This window comes from Pseudophryne corroboree, chromosome 5, assembly GCF_028390025.1.
Source record: "Pseudophryne corroboree isolate aPseCor3 chromosome 5, aPseCor3.hap2, whole genome shotgun sequence".
Classification (NCBI taxonomy): Eukaryota; Metazoa; Chordata; class Amphibia; order Anura; family Myobatrachidae; genus Pseudophryne; species Pseudophryne corroboree.
In genome coordinates this window covers 593,298,191-593,323,036 of record NC_086448.1, presented here as the reverse complement: position 1 = coordinate 593,323,036, position 24,846 = coordinate 593,298,191, and the positions used below count along the sequence as shown (strand labels likewise).

The window sequence follows — 24,846 nt, the reverse complement described above, 5'->3', positions numbered from 1 at the left end:
AATTCTATCTAGGTTGACTGCAGATATACTGGGTTCCCCTGTCCCTATGAGTCCTGATTTTTGGTTATTATCCAACTCTGATAAACCTATTTCCAAATATAAAAAGTCACTGCTCAGGCACATGAATAATGCTGCCAGAGCAGTACTTCTGGTGCGATGGCGATCAACTGCCCCACCTACTTTATTGGACTGGTGCAAGCGTATGGACTTTTATATGGCTATGGATGAAATTTACTATTCTACTCCTGCGAGACATGGGCTTTACCAAGCTGCTTGGTTCAGATGGTTAGAATTCAAAACTTCACCTTCATATAAGGCCTTGATAGCTTTGGACTTGATTTGACCTTGAGATGGATTTACTGGTTAAAATAGTACTTGCACTGATACCCCCCTTATAGATGCAGTCAGACATATTTACTAACTTAAACCTTCACAATCGAAGCTCCCTGTCAGGTGGTTCTAATTCTATTCTTTTTTTCTTTTCTGTTTGCTAGCCTTTACATTTTCTTGTTTTGTTTTTCTTTATAGACAAATTCTGTTGCCATTACTACTTGATTGATGACTTTTATATTATGCTATCGTACATCAGAAATAATATTTCAGCTCTTTCAGCTAGTTCTGATAACCGATCAAGTACTATAACAATCTTCCTTTCTTTTTCGGTTTTTATATGTTAAAATATACTATTGTTGTTATGCATTATGTATGTCGTTTCACTTTGGACATGGTATTTGAAAATAAACAATTTATAAAGAAAAAAAAGCCCACCACATACTGTGCTTGTTTGCTTTTATGCTTTGTAGATTCACCTTTGTAGGACCAATGTATTGAGTGAATATATACTAGACAAAGAGTTTTTTATTCTAACCATGCACTACCTTGAACACCTCTCCAGCAGCTGGTTAATTATGAAAGGACAACAGCCATCCCTTAAAATATACAAAGTTTCAACAATATAAAAAACCTGCGCTATGAGGTGAATTGTTATAACCATGATAAGAAATATCCTGTGCAATAAAAATGTTTTACACCAAATAATTGAGTATAATAAACACACAAATTGTTATTCTGGTAGGAATCCAATCTCATGAGATACTTATTTCAGTAGATTGTTCTCAGTGCACACATCAACTTCTCTATACGACTTATTATTCTCACATGGGGCATTCAGACTAGAGTATTCTTACTTACATAACACTTCAATCTTGCATGCAGGTTAAAGTTTTTTTTTCAATCAGCCACATGTCATCTGCCTGTACTCTAAAAATGTAGTAGCACTGTAGCACTTACATCTTGTTCCTTTCCCACCTGCTCGTAAAGGTATCTTTTACTTCAGGCATGGTAAGTTTCAAAAGCAAAGTCTTTTTAATTCATCCATTAGTTTGTGTGCACTGAGAATGATCTACTGAAAGAAGTATTTTATGAGATTGGATTTCTACCAGAATAACAATTTGTGGGTTTATTATACTCAATTATTTGGTGTAAAACATTTTTATTGCACAGGATATTTCTTATCATGGCTATTAGAATATATACTAGAGTTGAGCAGGTTCGTTTTCTTGGTCACCAAACCCACCTAAACTTAGGGGTTATGAGCAGATCTGAGTCGCAATTAGAATCTACCTGCTGGGCTTGTATCTGAAAATAAGGCATATGATCTCACGTTTTGGTCCAAAAAGCGAATATAATGTTTGCCTGCCGGATCTAATCAGCAACAGTTACTATGGCAACGGACCTCTGGTTGGCTGAGAATAGCTGTCTGTTAGACAAACAGCAGCCTGTTTTCATGGAAACAGGCCACTGAATGGATCTGACACAGAAATGCATTATTGGGGAAAAAAAGTGCCAAACTGTCACTGCCCCCAACTTGCTGGCCCTGACATCCATGCCACACCACGGGGGGAGAAGGACGTACATCCACTCTGCTCCTGCCTATCCCCTGTCCACCTGAGAAGAGCCTGCTACTGATCTTGGGGCGAGAGAGCAGGTGTATGCTGACAGAAGATGCTGGGGATTCGGGGGTAGCCTGTTTCCTCTGTCACTGGCCAGATCGCATCACTGACACGGGCACCAAGTAGGTGCTCCTGCTTAATTCTGGACCTAGGTGACTGCACTGCCTGAGGAGGTCCAAACATACCTGGAAATAGGGGAGGTTCTGTATCCCCACCCTGATCTCATCTCCCCATCCTGTGACCGTTGAGTGTCCTCCTTTACTATGAGTCCCCTGAGCATCCCCGTTACAATGTGACACCTTAGAGTCCCGTACCCACTGTCTGTCCACATGAACTCTCCTCTACCAACCTGTGTCCCTTACTCTGTACCCCCTGAGAGTCCCATACTTATGTTGATGTATCCTGAACTCCCCTCCCCCATTCTGTGCCTCCTGAGTGTTCCCCCTTACACTGTGTTGCCTAAGCATCCCTTACTTACCCTGTGTCCCCCTGACCTCCACTTATCCATCCTTTGCTTCCTGAGCATCACCCCTTACACTGTGCCCACTGAGTATCCTCCTGTTTACCCTGTGTCCCCCTGAGCTCTTTTCCCCATGTGCCTCTTGAGCATACCCCTAACCCTGCCCTATCTTAAACATTCCCCATAAGCCTATGCTTGCTGACCTTCCTCTTCTGCCCTGATCTTCCACCCCCATCCCTCCAACCTTGTTGCCCTCTAAGCACTCCTTTTCATCATGTGCCCCACGGGCATAACCACATCCTCTACCATTTTATGTTTAAAGGGTGTTATTGGTCCACAATTATTCAAACTGACTGGAAATTAATGATATTAAGGTTATTAATACCGCAGGAACAAAAACAGGCTCAAATTACATGATTTTAGCAGTTTTTAGCATAAAAAAATACAGAATCAAACCCAGAACACACAAGTTTTTTTGTTTTTTTTTTAAATTAGAACCAAAAGATGAAATTAATACAGATTCAAAACCAAAACAAAGGGGTCAGCACACATCTGTTATATATACATGTAATAAATGTAGGTCTATCCCTGACATGATGAAAGTGACTGGAAAAGATTGTGTTTTCATTCAACATTTCAAGGCTTAAAGCATAAGAGATTAAAAAAAATTGCTGGAGCTGCGGGATGCCAGCCAATCTCTAACTTTTTTTTTAAGTGTTTGCCCCTTTAAAAAAAACATACAAGATCAGCCAGAATCCGACACCTCCGGTGATCTCATACTCCATTGCATCCGCCCATATTTTTTCTGATGCTTCAATGGGCAGGGAGTGCATCAGCTATAGGGCCCAGAACTGAGATTGGCCCAACTTCCCTGTCAAAGCCATTGGGTGGTACATAGGGCTCCATACAAACCTTTGCCTTGGGGTATACAAATATATCTAGCTATACCCATGGACCTGCTCATTGTAATGTGGTATAAAATGAACTGGGGGGCATTATAATATTACATAATAGGAGGCGGGACACTAACATGAGGCACAAAATGTAGTGGAGGTATTATAGTCTGGCATAACATGAACTGGGAGCACTGTGATGTGGCATAATATGAACTGGGGACAATGTATATAATTATGTGAATTAGGAGTACTGTGTTGCATACTGTGAACTGACAGCTCTACAATGTGACATAATGTGAACTAGGACACTACTGTGGTTCATAAAATAAACTAGGGCACTACTATGGGGCTTAACATTAGCTAAGGCACTGCTGTGTTTCAGAAAATGAACTATGGTACTATTATGCAGCATAAAATTAACAACTGCTACAGATAGGGAGGAGTCTCTCTTGAAGCACTGGGGAAGGGGAATAGCCAGATTTAGGGGGGGCAGGGCATACTGTACCCTGGGCCCCCCTTTGTCAGGGAGCACTCGCCAGAGCACACTGACATGTATGTGAGCAGGACAGTATGCAGTGCAGGCAGAGGCACAGGAGTATTAGGTTTCATGGGCTACCTATGAAGCTTTCCGACCATAGGGGAGATAGGAGGGTGGATAAAGTTGTAAGTGACCCAGGATCCCAGCTTCTCCTCTACCCCACCTGGGGGTCTGGGTCCTGTGCATCCTATTAAATAATGAAGGTCTTCAGAGAGACACACATACAGATACCAGAGTTTAGGTTGTCTTTGTTCCACTATAATAACATTTTATAAAATAGTTGCCTCTCAATTAGGTGGAGCTATAAACAGTACTCAGGCATTATTAAACTATTAGTTTAAATTTAATACACAACATTGGTTTACATTTAATATACACAAGCCATACTTTCGAAAACAGCTCATTACAGGAGGGACAAAATGCTGTCTACCTGGACTTCCTTCATAAATTATGTTTGCAGTCACCTTTATTATCAATTACATACTTAAACACAGGTAACACAAATCATATATTAAGAGGGAAGTCCAGGTAGTGTAGAGATCAATTTGTCCCTCCTGGAATGGGTCATTTTGGGAGGTATACACAATCTAATATACACCCTTCAAATGGGGCCCCACTGTCTTAAATTCCCCAATCCCCCTGAAGGCTTAATCCGGCTCTGTGCAGAGGTCCCTTCAAAACGTAGCTATGAAGCTCACAAAGGCCCTCATTCTGAGTTGTTCGCTCGCTAATTTTCTTCGCATGCACAATGTTCGCACCGCGGCTGCGCCAAGTAAATTTGCAAAGAAGTTTGTTATATTACTCATGACTTAGCGAAGATTTTTCTTTGTTCTGCTGATCGGAGTGTGATTGACAGGAAGTTGGTGTTTCTGGGCGGAAACTCACCGTTTTATGGGAGTGTGTGAAAAAACGCTGGCGTTTTCAGAAAAAACGCGGGAGTGGCTGGAGAAACGGGGGAGTGTCTGGGCGAATGCTGGGTGTGTTTGTGACGTCAAACCAGGAACGAAAAGGACTGAACTGATGGCAGTTGCAGAGTAAGTCTCGAGCTACTCGGAAACTGCAAAGAAATTTCTGATCGCTATTCTATTCGCAATACTGCGAATCTTTCGTTCGCTATTCTGCAAAGCTAAGATTCACTCCCAGTAGGCGGCGGCTTAGCGTGTGCAAAGCTGCTAAAAGCAGCTAGCGAGCGAACAACTCGGAATGAGGGCCAAAGTTCTGGCTATGCCCCTGATCAGAGAACATTGTGTACTAAAACAACCATAAGATGATTTATAGTGCAATGTTTTAAATACAGTATATATAACCTTTCCAGTGGGAAAAGTACTTTAATTAATTAAATGTTTTCTGAAAAAAAGAACACAGTATATCACCCTTACTTAAGGAAGGAAAAAGCATAAATCAACAAAAATGATTCCTACAAATATTTAAATACAACAAATTGTCATTTAACTTAAAAAAATTACTTAGTAAAGAATTAACATGACTGTTTTAAGGATTATAATACTTCCTCAGTAGTACAGTAGATATTCAACATATGGCCCCCTGTTTAAGATGTACATGTTTTCTTTTAGTTATAGTATTCTATTCTTTCTTTTTTTAAAAAGGTAACACTTTCTTTGAGGCTGATGGAAGATTCACAGATTCAAAACTCTTAAGTGACTCTGCATTATAACGATCATCAGCTTTCAGAGTTTGGCTTGGTATAGCAATTGCTTCCTTGAGATCCAGCAAACTAAATCATTTTATAGAATTTAACTTTTTTTTACATTTTTAATTTATACAACTCATCAAGTAGTGACTATATGGACGTATCTAAGGCAATATTAGATTTGATAATTAGATTAGATTTGATAATTCTGATATTTTATCTACATTTGCCTAGCCGCGCTGACCTGAGCATTTAACTGCCCCATTCACTGCAAATAGAAACAGTGTCATAGGTTGGGGATCACCCTGCCTTCCTGCAGGTATGATTGCTAGCCACCTGACTTGCTTGACTTTGACTGCAGCCCCAGCTGGGCTTTGTCTCAACAGGCAGTGTCTTCTGACTGCAACTGTATCCAAACTGACTTGCTGTACAGCCCCTCCTGGACTGTCTGGCTGTCCTTCAGCCTCACCTTGGCTCTGTGCAAAGGGCAGCCTTTAGGTGTGTTCCCACACTCCTTTTGTTCTCAGTGGGGGGCGATCCCTCCTGCCCCACTCAGAATATGCCACTTACCAACTCAATCCCTAGTGATACTGCCACTCTATATATATATATATATATATATATATATCTCCAAGGAATCCAGCACCCTGGGTGCCCTTGTGAAATAAGCATATGTATCCAAATCAGACAGTAATCACTGAAAACATGGCACTCCAGGATTTGCTTTAAATTAGTTCTGGACATGACTGCTGTTTGTTTCACAAGAGCTCTCTCTCCTCTGTCCTGAAGATGGGGTCCCCAGCGGCCCAGAAACATTGACACCAGGAGGATCATAAAGTACAGTGAGCTCAGACTATGTCATTATCATGTCTGCATTAAATTTGGAATCTTACCACATTATACTAATTTAAAGCAAATCCTGGAGTGCCGTGTTTTCAGTCATTACTGTCTGATATGTATATATATATATATATATATATATATATATATATACATATATATATATATATATTACACAATTATGAACGAGAATAGTGCCAGAATAATACCATTCCATTTTACAATGGTGTCAATGTATATATTACTGTTTACTAAACAGAACACTTCCTGTTCACAAGCAAGGTCTCCAACGATTTGCCTAGCATCAATAACAGTGCTCACTGTTACAGTCAAGCTTATCTGGATGTTTGTCAGGTATGTTTGTCACTGGGAAGTAGTTTAACTTTGGCACAAATTTTGCCTGGGTTCATACTATTTCTCTGACGTCCTAGTGGATGCTGGGAACTCCGTAAGGACCATGGGGAATAGCGGGCTCCGAAGGAGACTGGGCACTCTAAGAAAGAATTAGGACTACCTGGTGTGCACTAGAGATGAGCGCCTGAAATTTTTCGGGTTTTGTGTTTTGGTTTTGGGTTCGGTTCCGCGGCCGTGTTTTGGGTTCGACCGCGTTTTGGCAAAACCTAACCGAATTTTTTTTGTCGGATTCGGGTGTGTTTTGGATTCGGGTGTTTTTTTCAAAAAACCTAAAAAACAGCTTAAATCATAGAATTTGGGGGTCATTTTGATCCCAAAGTATTTTTAACCTCAAAAACCATCATTTCCAGTCATTTTCAGTCTATTCTGAATACCTCACACCTCACAATATTATTTTTAGTCCTAAAATTTGCACCGAGGTCGCTGGATGACTAAGCTAAGCGACCCTAGTGGCCGACACAAACACCTGGCCCATCTTGGAGTGGCACTGCAGTGTCACGCAGGATGTCCCTTCCAAAAAACCCTCCCCAAACAGCACATGACGCAAAGAAAAAAAGAGGCGCAATGAGGTAGCTGTGTGAGTAAGATAAGCGACCCTAGTGGCCGACACAAACACCGGGCCCATCTAGGAGTGTCACTGCAGTGTCACGCAGGATGTCCCTTCCAAAAAACCCTCCCCAAACAGCACATGACGCAAAGAAAAAAAGAGGCGCAATGAGGTAGCTGTGTGAGTAAGATAAGCGACCCTAGTGGCCGACACAAACACCGGGCCCATCTAGGAGTGGCACTGCAGTGTCACGCAGGATGTCCCTTCCAAAAAACCCTCCCCAAACAGCACATGACGCAAAGAAAAAAAGAGGCGCAATGAGGTAGCTGTGTGAGTAAGATAAGCGACCCTAGTGGCCGACACAAACACCGGGCCCATCTAGGAGTGGCACTGCAGTGTCACGCAGGATGTCCCTTCCAAAAAACCCTCCCCAAACAGCACATGACGCAAAGAAAAAAAGAGGCGCAATGAGGTAGCTGTGTGAGTAAGATAAGCGACCCTAGTGGCCGACACAAACACCGGGCCCATCTAGGAGTGTCACTGCAGTGTCACGCAGGATGTCCCTTCCAAAAAACCCTCCTTAAACAGCACATGACGCAAAGAAAAAAAGAGGCGCAATGAGGTAGCTGTGTGAGTAAGATAAGCGACCCTAGTGGCCAACACAAACACCGGGCCCATCTAGGAGTGTCACTGCAGTGTCACGCAGGATGTCCCTTCCAAAAAACCCTCCCCAAACAGCACATGACGCAAAGAAAAAAAGAGGCGCAATGAGGTAGCTGTGTGAGTAAGATAAGCGACCCTAGTGGCCGACACAAACACCGGGCCCATCTAGGAGTGTCACTGCAGTGTCACGCAGGATGTCCCTTCCAAAAAACCCTCCCCAAACAGCACATGACGCAAAGAAAAAAAGAGGCGCAATGAGGTAGCTGTGTGAGTAAGATAAGCGACCCTAGTGGCCGACACAAACACCGGGCCCATCTAGGAGTGTCACTGCAGTGTCACGCAGGATGTCCCTTCCAAAAAACCCTCCCCAAACAGCACATGACGCAAAGAAAAATTAAAGAAAAAAGAGGTGCAAGATGGAATTGTCCTTGGGCCCTCCCACCCACCCTTATGTTGTATAAACAGGACATGCACACTTTAACCAACCCATCATTTCAGTGACAGGGTCTGCCACACGACTGTGACTGATATGACGGGTTGGTTTGGACCCCCACCAAAAAAGAAGCAATTAATCTCTCCTTGCACAAACTGGCTCTACAGAGGCAAGATGTCCACCTCATCATCATCCTCCGATATATCACCGTGTACATCCCCCTCCTCACAGATTATCAATTCGTCCCCACTGGAATCCACCATCTCAGCTCCCTGTGTACTTTGTGGAGGAAATTGCTGCTGGTCAATGTCTCCGCGGAGGAATTGATTATAATTCATTTTAATGAACATCATCTTCTCCACATTTTCTGGATGTAACCTCGTACGCCGATTGCTGACAAGGTGAGCGGCGGCACTAAACACTCTTTCGGAGTACACACTTGTGGGAGGGCAACTTAGGTAGAATAAAGCCAGTTTGTGCAAGGGCCTCCAAATTGCCTCTTTTTCCTGCCAGTATAAGTACGGACTGTGTGACGTGCCTACTTGGATGCGGTCACTCATATAATCCTCCACCATTCTTTCAATGTTGAGAGAATCATATGCAGTGACAGTAGACGACATGTCCGTAATCGTTGTCAGGTCCTTCAGTCCGGACCAGATGTCAGCATCAGCAGTCGCTCCAGACTGCCCTGCATCACCGCCAGCGGGTGGGCTCGGAATTCTGAGCCTTTTCCTCGCACCCCCAGTTGCGGGAGAATGTGAAGGTGGAGATGTTGACAGGTCGCGTTCCGCTTGACTTGACAATTTTCTCACCAGCAGGTCTTTCAACCCCAGCAGACTTGTGTCTGCCGGAAAGAGAGATCCAAGGTAGGCTTTAAATCTAGGATCGAGCATGGTGGCCAAAATGTAGTGCTCTGATTTCAACAGATTGACCACCCGTGAATCCTTGTTAAGCGAATTAAGTGCTCCATCCACAAGTCCCACATGCCTAGCGGAATCGCTCCGTGTTAGCTCCTCCTTCAATGTCTCCAGCTTCTTCTGCAAAAGCCTGATGAGGGGAATGACCTGACTCAGGCTGGCAGTGTCTGAACTGACTTCACGTGTGGCAAGTTCAAAGGGCATCAGAACCTTGCACAACGTTGAAATCATTCTCCACTGCGCTTGAGACAGGTGCATTCCACCTCCTATATCGTGCTCAATTGTATAGGCTTGAATGGTCTTTTGCTGCTCCTCCAACCTCTGAAGCATATAGAGGGTTGAATTCCACCTCGTTACCACTTCTTGCTTCAGATGATGGCAGGGCAGGTTCAGTAGTTTTTGGTGGTGCTCCAGTCTTCTGTACGTGGTGCCTGTACGCCGAAAGTGTCCCGCAATTCTTCTGGCCACCGACAGCATCTCTTGCACGCCCCTGTCGTTTTTTAAAAAATTCTGCACCACCAAATTCAAGGTATGTGCAAAACATGGGACGTGCTGGAATTTGCCCATATTTAATGCACACACAATATTGCTGGCGTTGTCCGATGCCACAAATCCACAGGAGAGTCCAATTGGGGTAAGCCATTCCGCGATGATCTTCCTCAGTTGCCGTAAGAGGTTTTCAGCTGTGTGCGTATTCTGGAAACTGGTGATACAAAGCGTAGCCTGCCTAGGAAAGAGTTGGCGTTTGCGAGATGCTGCTACTGGTGCCGCCGCTGCTGTTCTTGCGGCGTGAGTCCATACATCTACCCAGTGGGCTGTCACAGTCATATAGTCCTGACCCTGCCCTGCTCCACTGGTCCACATGTCCGTGGTTAAGTGGACATTGGGTACAACTGCATTTTTTAGGACACTGGTGAGTCTTTTTCTGACGTCCGTGTACATTCTCGGTATCGCCTGCCTAGAGAAGTGGAACCTAGATGGTATTTGGTAACGGGGGCACACTGCCTCAATAAATTGTCTAGTTCCCTGTGAACTAACGGCGGATACCGGACGCACGTCTAACACCAACATAGTTGTCAAGGCCTCAGTTTTCCGCTTTGCAGCAGGATAACTGCTGTGATATTTCATCTTCCTCGCAAAGGACTGTTGAACAGTCAATTGCTTACTGGAAGTAGTACAAGTGGGCTTACGACTTCCCCTCTGGGATGACCATCGACTCCCAGCAGCAACAACAGCAGCGCCAGCAGCAGTAGGCGTTACACGCAAGGATGCATCGGAGGAATCCCAGGCAGGAGAGGACTCGTCAGAATTGCCAGTGACATGGCCTGCAGGACTATTGGCATTTCTGGGGAAGGAGGAAATTGACACTGAGGGAGTTGGTGGGGTGGTTTGCGTGAGCTTGGTTACAAGAGGAAGGGATTTACTGGTCAGTGGACTGCTTCCGCTGTCGCCCAAAGTTTTTGAACTTGTCACTGACTTATTATGAATGCGCTGCAGGTGACGTATAAGGGAGGATGTTCCGAGGTGGTTAACGTCCTTACCCCTACTTATTACAGCTTGACAAAGGCAACACACGGCTTGACACCTGTTGTCCGCATTTCTGTTGAAATACTTTCACACCGAAGAGCTGATTTTTTTGGTATTTTCACCAGGCATGTCAGTGTCCATATTCCTCCCACGGACAACAGGTGTCTCCCCGGGTGCCTGACTTAAACAAACCACCTCACCATCAGAATCCTCCTGGTCAATTTCCTCCCCAGCGCCAGCAACACCCATATCCTCCTCATCCTGGTGTACTTCAACACTGACATCTTCAATCTGACTATCAGGAACTGGACTGCGGGTGCTCCTTCCAGCACTTGCAGGGGGCGTGCAAATGGTGGAAGGCGCATGCTCTTCACGTCCAGTGTTGGGAAGGTCAGGCATCGCAACCGACACAATTGGACTCTCCTTGTGGATTTGGGATTTCGAAGAACGCACAGTTCTTTGCGGTGCTTTTGCCAGCTTGAGTCTTTTCAGTTTTCTAGCGAGAGGCTGAGTGCTTCCATCCTCATGTGAAGCTGAACCACTAGCCATGAACATAGGCCAGGGCCTCAGCCGTTCCTTGCCACTCCATGTGGTAAATGGCATATTGGCAAGTTTACGCTTCTCCTCCGACAATTTTTTAATTTAGGTTTTGGAGTCCTTTTTTTACTGATATTTGGTGTTTTGGATTTGACATGCTCTGTACTATGACATTGGGCATCGGCCTTGGCAGACGACGTTGCTGGCATTTCATTGTCTCGGCCATGACTAGTGGCAGCAGCTTCAGCACGAGGTGGAAGTGGATCTTGATCTTTCCCTAATTTTGGAACCTCAACATTTTTGTTCTCCATATTTTAATAGGCACAACTAAAAGGCACCTCAGGTAAACAATGGAGATGGATGGATACTAGTATACAATTATGGATGGACTGCCGAGTGCCGACACAGAGGTAGCTACAGCCGTGGACTACCGTACTGTACTGTGTCTGCTGCTAATATAGACTGGATGATAATGAGATGTAGTATGTATAAAGAAGAAAGAAAAAAAAAACCACGGGTAGGTGGTATACAATTATGGATGGACTGCCGAGTGCCGACACAGAGGTAGCTACAGCCGTGAACTACCGTACTGTGTCTGCTGCTAATATAGACTGGTTGATAATGAGATGTAGTATGTATAAAGAAGAAAGAAAAAAAAAACCACGGGTAGGTGGTATACAATTATGGATGGACTGCCGAGTGCCGACACAGAGGTAGCTACAGCCATGGACTACCGTACTGTACTGTGTCTGCTGCTAATATAGACTGGTTGATAATGAGATGTAGTATGTATAAAGAAGAAAGAAAAGAAAAACCACGGGTAGGTGGTATACAATTATGGATGGACTGCCGAGTGCCGACACAGAGATAGCTACAGCCGTGGACTACCGTACTGTACTGTGTCTGCTGCTAATATAGACTGGATGATAATGAGATGTAGTATGTATAAAGAAGAAAGAAAAAAAAAACACGGGTAGGTGGTATACAATTATGGATAGACTGCCGAGTGCCGACACAGAGGTAGCTACAGCCGTGGACTACCGTACTGTACTGTGTCTGCTGCTAATATAGACTGGATGATAATGAGATGTAGTATGTATAAAGAAGAAAGAAAAAAAAAACCACGGGTAGGTGGTATACAATTATGGATGGACTGCCGAGTGCCGACACAGAGGTAGCTACAGCCGTGGACTACCGTACTGTACTGTGTCTGCTGCTAATATAGACTGGATGATAATGAGATGTAGTATGTATAAAGAAGAAAGAAAAAAAAAACCACGGGTAGGTGGTATACAATTATGGATGGACTGCCGAGTGCCGACACAGAGGTAGCTACAGCCGTGAACTATCGTACTGTGTCTGCTGCTAGTATAGACTGGATGATAAATAATGATATAAAAATATATATATATCACTACTGCAGCCGGACAGGTATATATTATATAATGACGGACCTGCTGGACACTGTCTGTCAGCAGAATGAGTTTTTTAATTTTTATAGAATAAAAAAACACCACACAAGTCACACGACGAGTGTACTTTTTCAGGCAGACAATATACTATACTGGTGGTCAGTGTGGTCAGGTCACTGGTCACAGTGGTCAGTGGTCAGTCACACTGGCAGTGGCACTCTGGCAGCAAAAGTGTGCACTGTTTAATATGTACTCCTGGCTCCTGCTATAACCTATAACTGCTCCCCAGTCTCCCCCACAATTAAGCTGTGTGAGCACAGTCAGATATTATACATAGATGATGCAGCACACTGGGCTGAGCACAGATATGGTATGTGAGTGTGACTGAGTCACTGTGTATCGTTTTTTTTCAGGCAGAGAACAAGAACAGAACGGATTATTAAATAATAATAAATTATAAAACTGCACTGGTGGTCAGGTCACTGGTCATCAGTCACTAGTTTAACTCCTCCTAAGCTCCAGTAAGTAAATGAAGTGTCTCACTCTCACTCTCCTATCTATTTTAATTTCTAAACGGAGAGGACGCCAGCCACGTCCTCTCCCTATCAATCTCAATGCACGTGTGAAAATGGCCGCGACGCGCGGCTCCTTATATAGAATCCGAGTCTCGCGATAGAATCCGAGCCTCGCGAGAATCCGACAGCGTGATGATGACGTTCGGGCGCGCTCGGGTTAACCGAGCAAGGCGGGAAGATCCGAGTCGCTCGGACCCGTGTAAAAAAACATGAAGTTCGGGCGGGTTCGGATTCAGAGAAACCGAACCCGCTCATCTCTAGTGTGCACTGGCTCCTCCCTCTATGCCCCTCCTCCAGACCTCAGTTAGAATCTGTGCCCGGCTCGAGCTGGTTGCACACTAGGGGCTCTCCTGAGCTTCTAGTAAAGAAAGTATTTATTAGGTTTTTTATTTTCAGTGAGATCTGCTGGCAACAGACTCACTGCAATGAGGGACTTAGGGGAGAGAAGCGAACTTACCTGCTTGCAGCTAGCTTGGGCTTCTAGGCTACTGGACACCATTAGCTCCAGAGGGATCGAACACAGGCCCAGCCGGTCGTCCGGTCCCGGAGCCGCGCCGCCGTCCCCCTTGCAGAGCCAGAAGCATGAAGATCTTCACGGAAATCGGCGGCTGAAGACTCCGGTCTTCATTAAGGTAGCGCACAGCACTGCAGCTGTGCACCATTGCTCCCTGTGCACACCACATACTCCGGTCACTGATGGGTGCAGGGCGCTGGGGGGGGGGGGGGCGCCCTGGGCAGCAATTAGAGTACCTTAAAGTGGCTAATCACACATAATATAGCCTAAGAAGCTATATATGTGTAAAATACCCCTGCCACATTATTATTATAAGAGCGGGAGAAGTCCGCCGAAAAAGTCCGCCGAAAAAATCTCCCTCACACACTGGCGCCATTTCCTCTCACAGCTCCGCTGGAAGGACGCTCCCCAGGCTCTCCCCTGCAGTTTCCAGGCTCAATAGGGTAAAAAAGAGAGGGGGGGCACTAAATTTAGGCGCAAATACTATATATATAGCGGCTATAGGGTAAATCACTTGTGTAGTGTAACTCCCTGCATTATATAGCGCTGTGGTGTGTGCTGGCATACTCTCTCTCTGTCTCCCCAAAGGACTTTGTGGGGTCCTGTTCTCAGTCAGAGCATTCCCTGTGTGTGTGCGGTGTGTCGGTACGGCTGTGTCAACATGTTTGATGAGGAGGCTTATGTGGAGGCGGAGCAGATGCCGATAAATGTGATGTCACCCCCTGCGGGGTCGACACCTGAGTGGATGGATATGTGGAAGGAATTACGCGACAGTGTCAACTCCTTACATAAAAGGTTTGACGACATAGCAGATGTGGGACAGCCGGCTTCTCAGCCCGTGCCTGCCCAGGCGTCTCAAAAGCCATCAGGGGCTCAAAAACGCCCGCTACCTCAGATGGCTGACACAGATGTCGACACGGATACTGACTCCAGTGTCGACGACGATGAGACTAGTGTACATTCCAACAGAGCCACCCATTACATGATTACGGCAATGAAAAATGTGTTGCACATTTCTGACATTAACCCAGGTACCACAAAAAAGGGTATTATGTTTGGGGAGAAAAAGCAATCAATGGTTTTTCCCCCATCTGATGAGTTGAATGAAGTATGTGAAGAAGCGTGGGCTTCCCCTGATAAGAAATTAGTGATTTCTAAAAAGTTGCTAATGGCGTACCCTTTCCCGCCAGAGGACAGGATACATTGGGAGACATCCCCTAGGGTGGATAAAGCGCTCACACGCTTGTCAAAGAAGGTGGCACTACCGTCTCAGGATACGGCCGCCTTAAAGGAGCCTGCGTATAGAAAGCAGGAGGCTATCCTGAAGTCTGTATATACACACTCAGGTATTATACTGAGACTGGCTATTGCTTCAGCATGGATGTGTAGTGCTGCTGCTGCGTGGTCAGATTCCCTGTCTGATAACATTGATACCCTCGACAGGGACACTATATTGCTAACCATAGAGCATATTAAAGACGCAGTCTTATACATGAGAGATGCACAGAGGGATATTTGCCGGCTGGCATCTAGAATTAATGCAATGTCCATTTCTGCCAGGAGAGGATTGTGGACTCGGCACTGGACAGGTGATGCAGATTCTAAAAGGCACATGGAGGTTTTGCCTTACAAAGGTGAGGAATTGTTTGGGGACGGTCTCTCGGACCTTGTTTCCACAGCAACAGCTGGGAAGTCGACATTTTTACCCCATGTTCACTCACAGCCAAAGAAAGCACCATATTATCAGGTACAGTCCTTTCGGCCCCAGAAAGGCAAGCGGGTTAAAGGCGCGTCCTTTCTGCCCAGAGGCAGAGGTAGAGGGAAAAAGCTGCACCATACAGCCACTTCCCAAGAACAAAAGTCCTCTCCCGCTTCCTCTAAGTCCACCGCATGACGCTGGGGCTCCACAGGCGGAGCCAGGTGCGGTGGGGGCCCGTATCCGGAACTTCAGCGACCAGTGGGCTCGCTCACAGGTGGATCCCTGGATTCTACAAGTGGTATCTCAGGGGTACAAGCTGGAATTCGAGACGTCTCCCCCTCGCCGTTTCCTCAAATCAGCCTTGCCAACAGCTCCCCCAGACAGGGAGGCAGTGCTGGAGGCGATTCACAAGCTGTATTCTCAGCAGGTGATAATCAAGGTACCCCTCCTTCAACAAGGACGGGGTTACTATTCCACAATGTTTGTGGTACCAAAACCGGACGGTTCGGTGAGACCCATTTTAAATTTGAAATCCTTGAACACTTATATAAGAAGGTTCAAGTTCAAAATGGAATCGCTCAGGGCGGTTATTGCAAGCCTGGACGAAGGGGATTACATGGTATCACTGGACATCAAGGATGCTTACCTGCATGTCCCCATTTACCCTCCTCACCAAGAGTACCTCAGATTTGTGGTACAGGACTGTCATTACCAATTCCAGACGTTGCCGTTTGGTCTGTCCACGGCACCGAGGGTATTTACCAAGGTAATGGCCGAAATGATGATACTCCTTCGGATAAAGGGAGTTTTAATTATCCCGTACTTGGACCAACTCCTTATAAAGGAAAGGTCCAGGGAGCAGTTGTTGGTCGGCGTAGCACTATCTCGGGAAGTGCTACAACAGCACGGCTGGATTCTGAATATTCCAAAGTCGCAGCTGGTTCCTACATAGCGTCTACTGTTCCTGAAAAAAGTGTTTCTCCCGGAGGAGAAAGCCAAGGAGTTGTCATCTCTAGTCAGAGACCTCCTGAAACCAAAACAGGTGTCGGTGCATAACTGCACGCGAGTCCTGGGAAAGATGGTAGCTTCCTACGAAGCAATTCCATTTGGCAGGTTCCATGCAAGGATCTTTCAGTGGGATCTGTTGGACAAGTGGTCCGGATCGCATCTTCAGATGCATCGGCTGATAACCCTGTCTCCAAGGACCAGGGTGTCTCTGCTGTGGTGGCTGCAGAGTGCTCATCTTCTAGAGGGCCGCAGATTGGGCATACAGGACTGGGTCCTGGTGACAACGGATGCCAGCCTTCGAGGCTGGGGGGCAGTCACACAGGGAAGAAACTTCCAAAGACCATGGTCAAGCCAGGAGACTTCCCTACACATAAATATTCTGGAACTAAGGGCCATTTACAATGCCCTAAGTCAGGCAAGACCCCTGCTTCAACACCAGCCGGTGCTGATCCAGTCAGACAACATCACGGCGGTAGCCCATGTAAACCGACAGGGCGGCACAAGAAGCAGGTTGGCGATGGCAGAAGCCACAAGGATTCTCCGATGGGCGGAAAATCACGTGATAGCACTGTCAGCAGTGTTCATTCCGGGAGTGGACAACTGGGAAGCAGACTTCCTTAGCAGACACGACCTCTACCCGGGAGAGTGGGGACTTCATCCAGAAGTCTTCAAAATGATTGTAAACCGTTGGGAAAGGCCACAGGTGGACATGATGGCGTCCCGCCTCAACTAAAAACTAAAAAGATATTGCGCCAGGTCAAGGGACCCTCAGGCGATAGCTGTGGACGCTCTAGTGACACCGTGGGTGTACCAGTCGGTTTATGTGTTCCCTCCTCTGCCTCTCATACCCAAGGTACTGAGAATAATAAGAAGGAGAGGAGTAAGAACTATACTCGTGGTTCCGGATTGGCCAAGAAGAGCTTGGTACCCAGAACTTCAAGAAATGATCTCAGAGGACCCATGGCCTCTGCCGCTCAGACAGGACCTGCTGCAGCAGGGGCCCTGTCTGTTCCAAGACTTACCGCGGCTGCATTTGACGGCATGGCGGTTGAACACCGGATCCTAAAAGATAAGGGCATTCCGGAGGAAGTCATTCCTACACTGATTAAAGCTAGGAAAGATGTGACCGCAAAACATTATCACCGCATATGGCGGAAATATGTTGCTTGGTGTGAGGCCAGGAAGGCCCCAATGGAGGAATTTCAGCTAGGTCGATTTCTGCACTTCCTACAGTCAGGGGTGACTATGGGCCTAAAATTGGGTTCCATTAAGGTCCAGATTTCGGCTCTGTCGATTTTCTTCCAAAAAGAACTGGCTTCACTGCCTGAAGTTCAGACTTTTGTAAAGCGGAGTGCTGCATATTCAGCCCCCCTTTGTGCCCCCAGTGGCACCTTGGGATCTCAACGTGGTGTTGGATTTCCTAAAGTCGCATTGGTTTGAGCCACTTAAAACTGTGGAGATAAAGTACCTCACGTGGAAGGTGGTCATGCTGTTGGCCTTGGCGTCGACCAGGCGTGTATCAGAATTGGCGGCTTTGTCATGTAAAAGCCCTTATCTGATTTTTCATATGGATAGGGCGGAATTGAGGACTCGTTCCCAATTCCTTCCTAAGGTGCTATCAGCTTTTCATGTGAACCAACCTTTTGTGGTGCCTGCGGCTACTCGGGACTTGGAGGATTCCAAGTTGCTGGACATAGTCAGGGCCCTGAAAATATATGTTTCCAGGACAGCTAGAGTCAGAAAAACTGATTTGCTGTTTATCCTGTATGCACCCAACAAGCTGGGTGCTCCTGCTTCAAAGCAGACTATTGCTCGCTGGATCTGTAGCCCGATTCAACTTGCACATTCGGCGGCTGGACTGCCGCATCCTAAATCTGTAAAAGCCCATTCCACGAGGAAGGTGGGCTCTTCTTGGGCGGCGGCCCAAGGGGTCTCGGCTTTACAACTTTGCCGAGCTGCTACTTGGTCGGGTTCAAACACGTTTGCAAAATTCTACAAGTTTGATACCCTGGCTGAGGAGGACCTTGAGTTTGCTCATTCGGTGCTGCACAGTCATCCGCACTCTCCCGCCCGTTTGGGAGCTTTGGTATAATCCCCATGGTCCTTACGGAGTTCCCAGCATCCACTAGGACGTCAGAGAAAATAAGAATTTACTCACCGGTAATTCTATTTCTCGTAGTCCGTAGTGGATGCTGGGCGCCCATCCCAAGTGCGGATTGTCTGCAATACTTGTATATAGTTATTGCCTAACTAAAGGGTTATTGTTTGGAGCCATCTATTCGAGAGGCTCAGTTGTTGTTCATACTGTTAACTGGGTATAGTATCACGAGTTGTACGGTGTGATTGGTGTGGCTGGTATGAGTCTTACCCGGGATTCCAAATCCTTTCCTTATTGTGTCAGCTCTTCCAGGCACAGTTTCCCTAACTAAGGTCTGGAGGAGGGGCATAGAGGGAGGAGCCAGTGCACACCAGGTAGTCCTAATTCTTTCTTAGAGTGCCCAGTCTCCTTCGGAGCCCGCTATTCCCCATGGTCCTTACGGAGTTCCCAGCATCCACTACGGACTACGAGAAATAGAATTACCGGTGAGTAAATTCTTATTTTTAGCGAGCAAAATATCTTTATTAGATACAGCAGAAATATTGCATTTATTGATTGATGCATACGCATTTTGGCAGTCCTACGTTTACACTGTATTTAAAAGTTGGGCTACACTCTCCCCCTCACAATGCTAAATCAGGTTAAGTATTTTAAATCTTCTCCATACAGCACTTTTGCAATGAGTAGCTGGTTTTCTTTCTAATGCTAAGCCTAAATTAACCCTACAGTGTCCAAAATTGACAAGCAAATACTGTACAAACAAAATAAATGTGAATGAGTAAGTAAAAAATTGATCACTTTCCCCTTAAGGAATATTTGTTATGGCACTCTACAGTATGTTGCACACTTCATCCAACAAATCAATTAATAGTTTTCATTTTGTAATCAAGGAAAGTACAGTAAATTAAAGCAAAACAACCAAATATAAACACATACACCATGAAAATATGCTTTTTATGGTCCAAAACAGTTCAGTTAATACAAATAAAATCTTTAACTATGCAAAACAAAAAAGTATACCACCAGAAGTAAGGGGTGCAAATGCAGGTTACACAATCTCTGGGCTCATTATTTACATCTGCTCACTGCAATTATTTGGGTAAAAATGTTAGATCCAAATATCTTAAACTGACTAGCTTTGTATTTTCATGATTTCATTATATTTAATTGTCATTAAAAATGTTTACATTTATTATTGACATTGATACTTTACAGTTTTAATTTTGAAATGGTAGCAGCACTAAAGAATGGACAGAACAACCAAGCACACCCACAGAAACCAATAATTGGTATTCAACTCTCCATTCCACAACCCACCCCTTAAGGTGGTATAACCATTTCCTGTCCTGGACAATTTGTTTACTACATAACCCCACTGTAAAGAGAGCACACCAACTATGCCTAAAACTTAACATAACAAACAAATGAGGCAGATCTTCTGCCTCACAAAAATGTTAGCTATAATAACTCTTCCTAACATATATACTATTGGCTTTTAAAATTAAGCGAACTGCCTTAAAGGGAAAGCTACCAGCACATTATTAAAGGGGTGGGAGCTAATACTCAAATCCCTGGTGGTTTAATGTCCATCAGACTTATAGTGTCAGCCTTGGGTGGAACTTTGCAATAAAACTGGTTAAAAGTTAAAATCATATATAAATATTCTTAAGTCTGAACCCAACTTTTCTAAAAAAAATAAATAAATAAAAAATACACCACAAAATGTATCCCCTTTTGCTAGTAAAAAACACACCCTCTTGCTAGTAGTAGTAGCAGATGCAGCAGTCATAGTAGTAACAGTAGTATAAGAAGGAGTAGTAGTAGTAGTAGTAGTAGTAGTAGTAGTAGTAGTAGTAGTAGTAGAAGAAGTAAACTATGTTTACCATATTCCGTAAGCAAAAGACCAATACAATTTTGTCTTTATCATGTTCAAATGAAGCTTCAAATGAAAAGCAAAATGATAAATTATAAACATCAAAAACTGAAAATAATAGTTTCTGTTAATCTCAACAAAGTGTAGTAGTACTTTTTTTATCTTAATGTTATAGTCTAGTTTACCATAAACAAACTCCAATAAGGCTTGGTCCTAATAACTGACAAAATGTGCTTCTATTCCTTAAAAAATTCTAATTTAAATACACCTAAAAAGGGAGTATTAATAACATAAGTGACATGAACAGCCTTTGAAATAATTTCAGTTTTTTAATGTATAAAAAAAGAAGATAAAACAGACAAACCATAAGAATACTATTTAACAATCTATAATAATAATAATAATACTAAAAATAAAAATTATGATGATAATTATTATTATTTTACAATTGTCTAATAATGTCATCCTATTACTTTCATTTTTGATTTATTACTATTTAGATATTGCATGCTTTCCTGACTAAAATAAGTTGTCAGAAAATTAATTTATAAATGACATTGTTGTAAACAGAAGTCTGGAAATAAAAACCCCAAGCAGGCATTTTTATCATTCAATAGAATACAATTTTTGATACTGTATTTTTTGTCTTCATAGTTAAAACATGAATATTTGTTAAACTTAGCAATTTGTTTTTAATATGACAATTCCTTTTCATATTTGTAACAAATAATTTAGTTTTTAACAATGCAATCCATGGAACGGACTAGGAAATAATTGACAATTGACTCAGCTTACATATCATTATTAATGAGAAATTAATTTTAATTCCTCCTTTATCAGTGTTATTACTTTATTTCAGAAATGAAGCACAAATTGCTAAAGTAGTTAATTTTCATTTCCTAGTCTTTTATATTTGAACAAAGCATTTACTTACAATGAAATAGTTTAGAAAGAAGCAAACACTTTAATATAACATATTATTTAATATATTATGTAGAATACATTATGGTAAGGTACGTTAATATAATGTTTAAAAATATTGAACTGTGTTTCTAAGAAAGTTATAATATTACATACTCACACATGTTCGTCTTGAATCAGTTTGGTAAAAATCCACAGTCTCCATCCTGTTTACAGTAAAAAGCTCTTGTGTTCAGTTTTACAAACCTCCCAGTATGTTACTGCTTGCTATTTTGGGTGCACTGGGTGGTAAACACAGAACACAAGGACTTTTGTACATAGCATAATAAGGCTTCTCTGATGTTCATTCAGCTCATTAGATTAAAATGCAAAAAGCTTCAACAGACAAAGTTCAAGCTCAAGGAAAAGAACTATACTTGTAAGTTATGCATCTTGTGCAAGTGTAATTTTTAACCTTAATGACACTGTCCTCTATATGACTTTCACACAAAGTTATTTGTCTTGATGTGTGGAATCTTAGAGAAAATATTTTACATACAGTAAAAGAATCTTAGAATTGCATTTTGGGGGTAGATGTACAAATATTTAGAACACATTTATTTTCACACATACAACAAGTGATTTTTGGTTTGCCTAAATTAATGTTAGAAATTGACATAACTGAAGTGGGTTTGAAGAAAATCATTATGTGTTGCATTAACTGTGCTGCATAGCTCATCTTCTGCCCTCTAGTACTTTTGGATCCAGTGGGATGTGTATGATATGGTTTAGAAATACTTCAAAAAGAGAGTTTGAAAAAGAAAAGTAGAGAGAGAGAGAAACATGAGAATGGAACATAAGGCAAAGTGCATGCTTTGTACATTGGACCAGACAAGCATTTATCACAAAGATAATTGTTGTTAAGTGTTTTTTAATGCTCTATAAAAAAGACATACAGCTAGTTTATATGCAAATACAGAAATAAAGTTGGAGAAGAAAATGGAGGACTTATTAAGGTCAGTAAAATGCAGAGTTATGTGTTGTAGAAGAGTAAATAAGATGTGGAGACTGAATATAAGTGGGAAAGAATGAGTTGCCTAATAAACTAAAGGATCCAAAATCATGAAACTTTGGTAATGTAGAAGAAAAAACGTTTATAGATTCAGCACCAGTCATAATGATACAAGTATGACCTAGATTACAGTTTATAGGGTTGAAAATCAATTATTCAATTATACATTGGGTGGTACTTTACCAAAATCCCCTACAGAGGTGTGTTTTGGATACTGGCTTAAAATTAGAAAATTAGAAGTTAGAAGTCTGTTTTCTTACTATAATGCATAATGAATACGCAAACATTATGGGATAAACTTGTGAAGAGAAGTGCTGTAGAAGGACACAATATAGGCATAAATCCATGGGAGGATGAGGATGTTTCATGGACACAATGCTAATAATGAAAGTTAAATTTTTTTCACATGGTGAAATCTGGAAATAATGTAATGTACCATAGACACTATGGTGGTCATTCCGAGTTGTTCGCTCGTTGCCGATTTTCGCTATATTGCGATTAGTCGCTTACTGCGCATGCGCAAGGTTCGTGAGCGCATGCGCTTAGTTATTTTACACAAAAGTTAGGTATTTTACTCACGGCATAACGAGGAATTTTCATCGTTCTGGTGATCGTAGTGTGATTGACAGGAAGTGGGTGTTTTTGGTCGGAAACTGGCCGTTTTCTGGGAGTGTGCGAAAAAACGCTGGCGTTTCTGGGAAAAATGCGGGAGTGTCTGAAGAAACGGGGGAGTGTCTGGCCGAACGTTGGGTGTGTTTGTGACGTCAAACCAGGAACGAAACTGACTGAACTGATCGCAATGTAGAAGTAAGTCTGGAGCTACTCAGAAACTGCTAAGAAATTTCTATTCGCAATTCTGCTAATCTTTTGTTCGCAATTCTGCTAAGCTAAGACACACTCCCAGAGGGCGGCGGCTTAGCGTGTGCAATGCTGCTAAAAGCAGCTAGCGAGCGAACAACTCGGAATGAGGGCCTATGGACCTTATTCAGAGATGCACACAGACTGCTGCTTATGCATATGCAGCGATCTGCATCCATTTCCTCACATGCTGGGGGCTGCCCAGCACAAGGAAAGACTGTACAGCATGTGTAGCACCGCCTCATGATGCATCCGCAATTAAATTGCAGATGCATAGAAATTAAGGTTTAGCCCTGGCGCGCTGTCAGGCGGCCCCTCACCATTTTTTTTAATTGGCGCAGCTGCATGTGATATCACACTGTGGTCGCATCCTCCTGGGATGTGTCCGCAATGTGTAAGGTTGCACATGCACACTGTGGCCAATGCGCTTGTGCAGACCACCCAAATGCAGCCACTGTGTACAGATATGCCGCTGTGTTCGGGTCTGAATGACCCCCTATATTTGAATTAAGGCCATTGTGAGCATGCACAAGCCAAAATGTTTCCTTGAACTCTAGACTGGTAGTATTGAAATGGGAAAACATGATAACTGCATACATTTATCATCACTCCTACCAAATCTTGTTATAACTTAACAATAATGTATTCAAAATACGAAGAATCAAACCCCCTTAAGAGAATCTGATTAATTTTGTTGAAAGACATGCCAATAACAAATTAACAGTCTTAAAAAAATGACTTTAGCCTAATAAACAAGTTAAGGTGTTAAACAGGGATCAGTACGAGATCCCGCCGGATGGGATTCCTGTGGTCGGAATACCGAAACCGGGATCCCGACCGGCACAATCCCGAAATGGGGGGCGAGCGCAACGCAGCCCCTTGCAGGCACGGTGCCTTGCTACGCTCAGCACACTAATTTATTCTCCCTCTATGGGTGTTGTGGACACCCACAGAGGGAGAATATGTCAGGATTGTGGCAGGCGGGATCCCGGTGTCGGTATTCTGACTGCCAGGATCCTGTCCAGAGTGCACAAAAAGAAACAGAGAAGGATTGGACTTGAAGTGGCGCACTTAAACATTAAATTGATACATAAAATATAACTTTTATTAGAGTATATTTGTTAAAAAGACCTGTAGCTGTGAAATATTAAAAGCAAAAACATATAAATTGACAAAACAAAGTGTGATATGTGTGAATAAAAACACACACTGTGCTAACTGTGTAGTGCTACACATATATAATATATTATAGGTACTATGACCCTTGAATCAAATTATATGTGTTGTTAGGCTGAGTGCCCAATGGCGCTTTGAAGTCACTGATCAGTTGTACTAGATAGGCTTACTGAGGGTACTGTAAACTAGTGATGAGCGCCTGAAATTTTTCGGGTTTTGTGTTTTGGTTTTGGGTTCGGTTCCGCGGCCGTTTTTTGGGTTCGACCGCGTTTTGGCAAAACCTCAC

General features: G+C 43.5%; 1 protein-coding gene across 2 annotated transcripts in view; it reads right to left on the bottom strand.

Moving 5' to 3' along the window:
* LOC134928092 (cadherin-19-like) overlaps positions 1-21,744 on the bottom strand; it is a 213,782-nt gene extending 192,038 nt beyond the window's left edge. The window contains exons 1-2 of one of the 2 annotated variants that reach the window (XM_063923397.1): positions 21,636-21,744; positions 20,565-20,620 (exon numbers count right to left, since the gene is read on the bottom strand). The gene's annotated coding sequence lies outside the window, so the exon portion shown is untranslated. The remainder of the gene's footprint in view (positions 1-20,564; positions 20,621-21,635) is intronic. The other variant, XM_063923398.1, reaches the window with a different exon arrangement.
* Between the last annotated feature and the right edge of the window lie 3,102 nt (positions 21,745-24,846).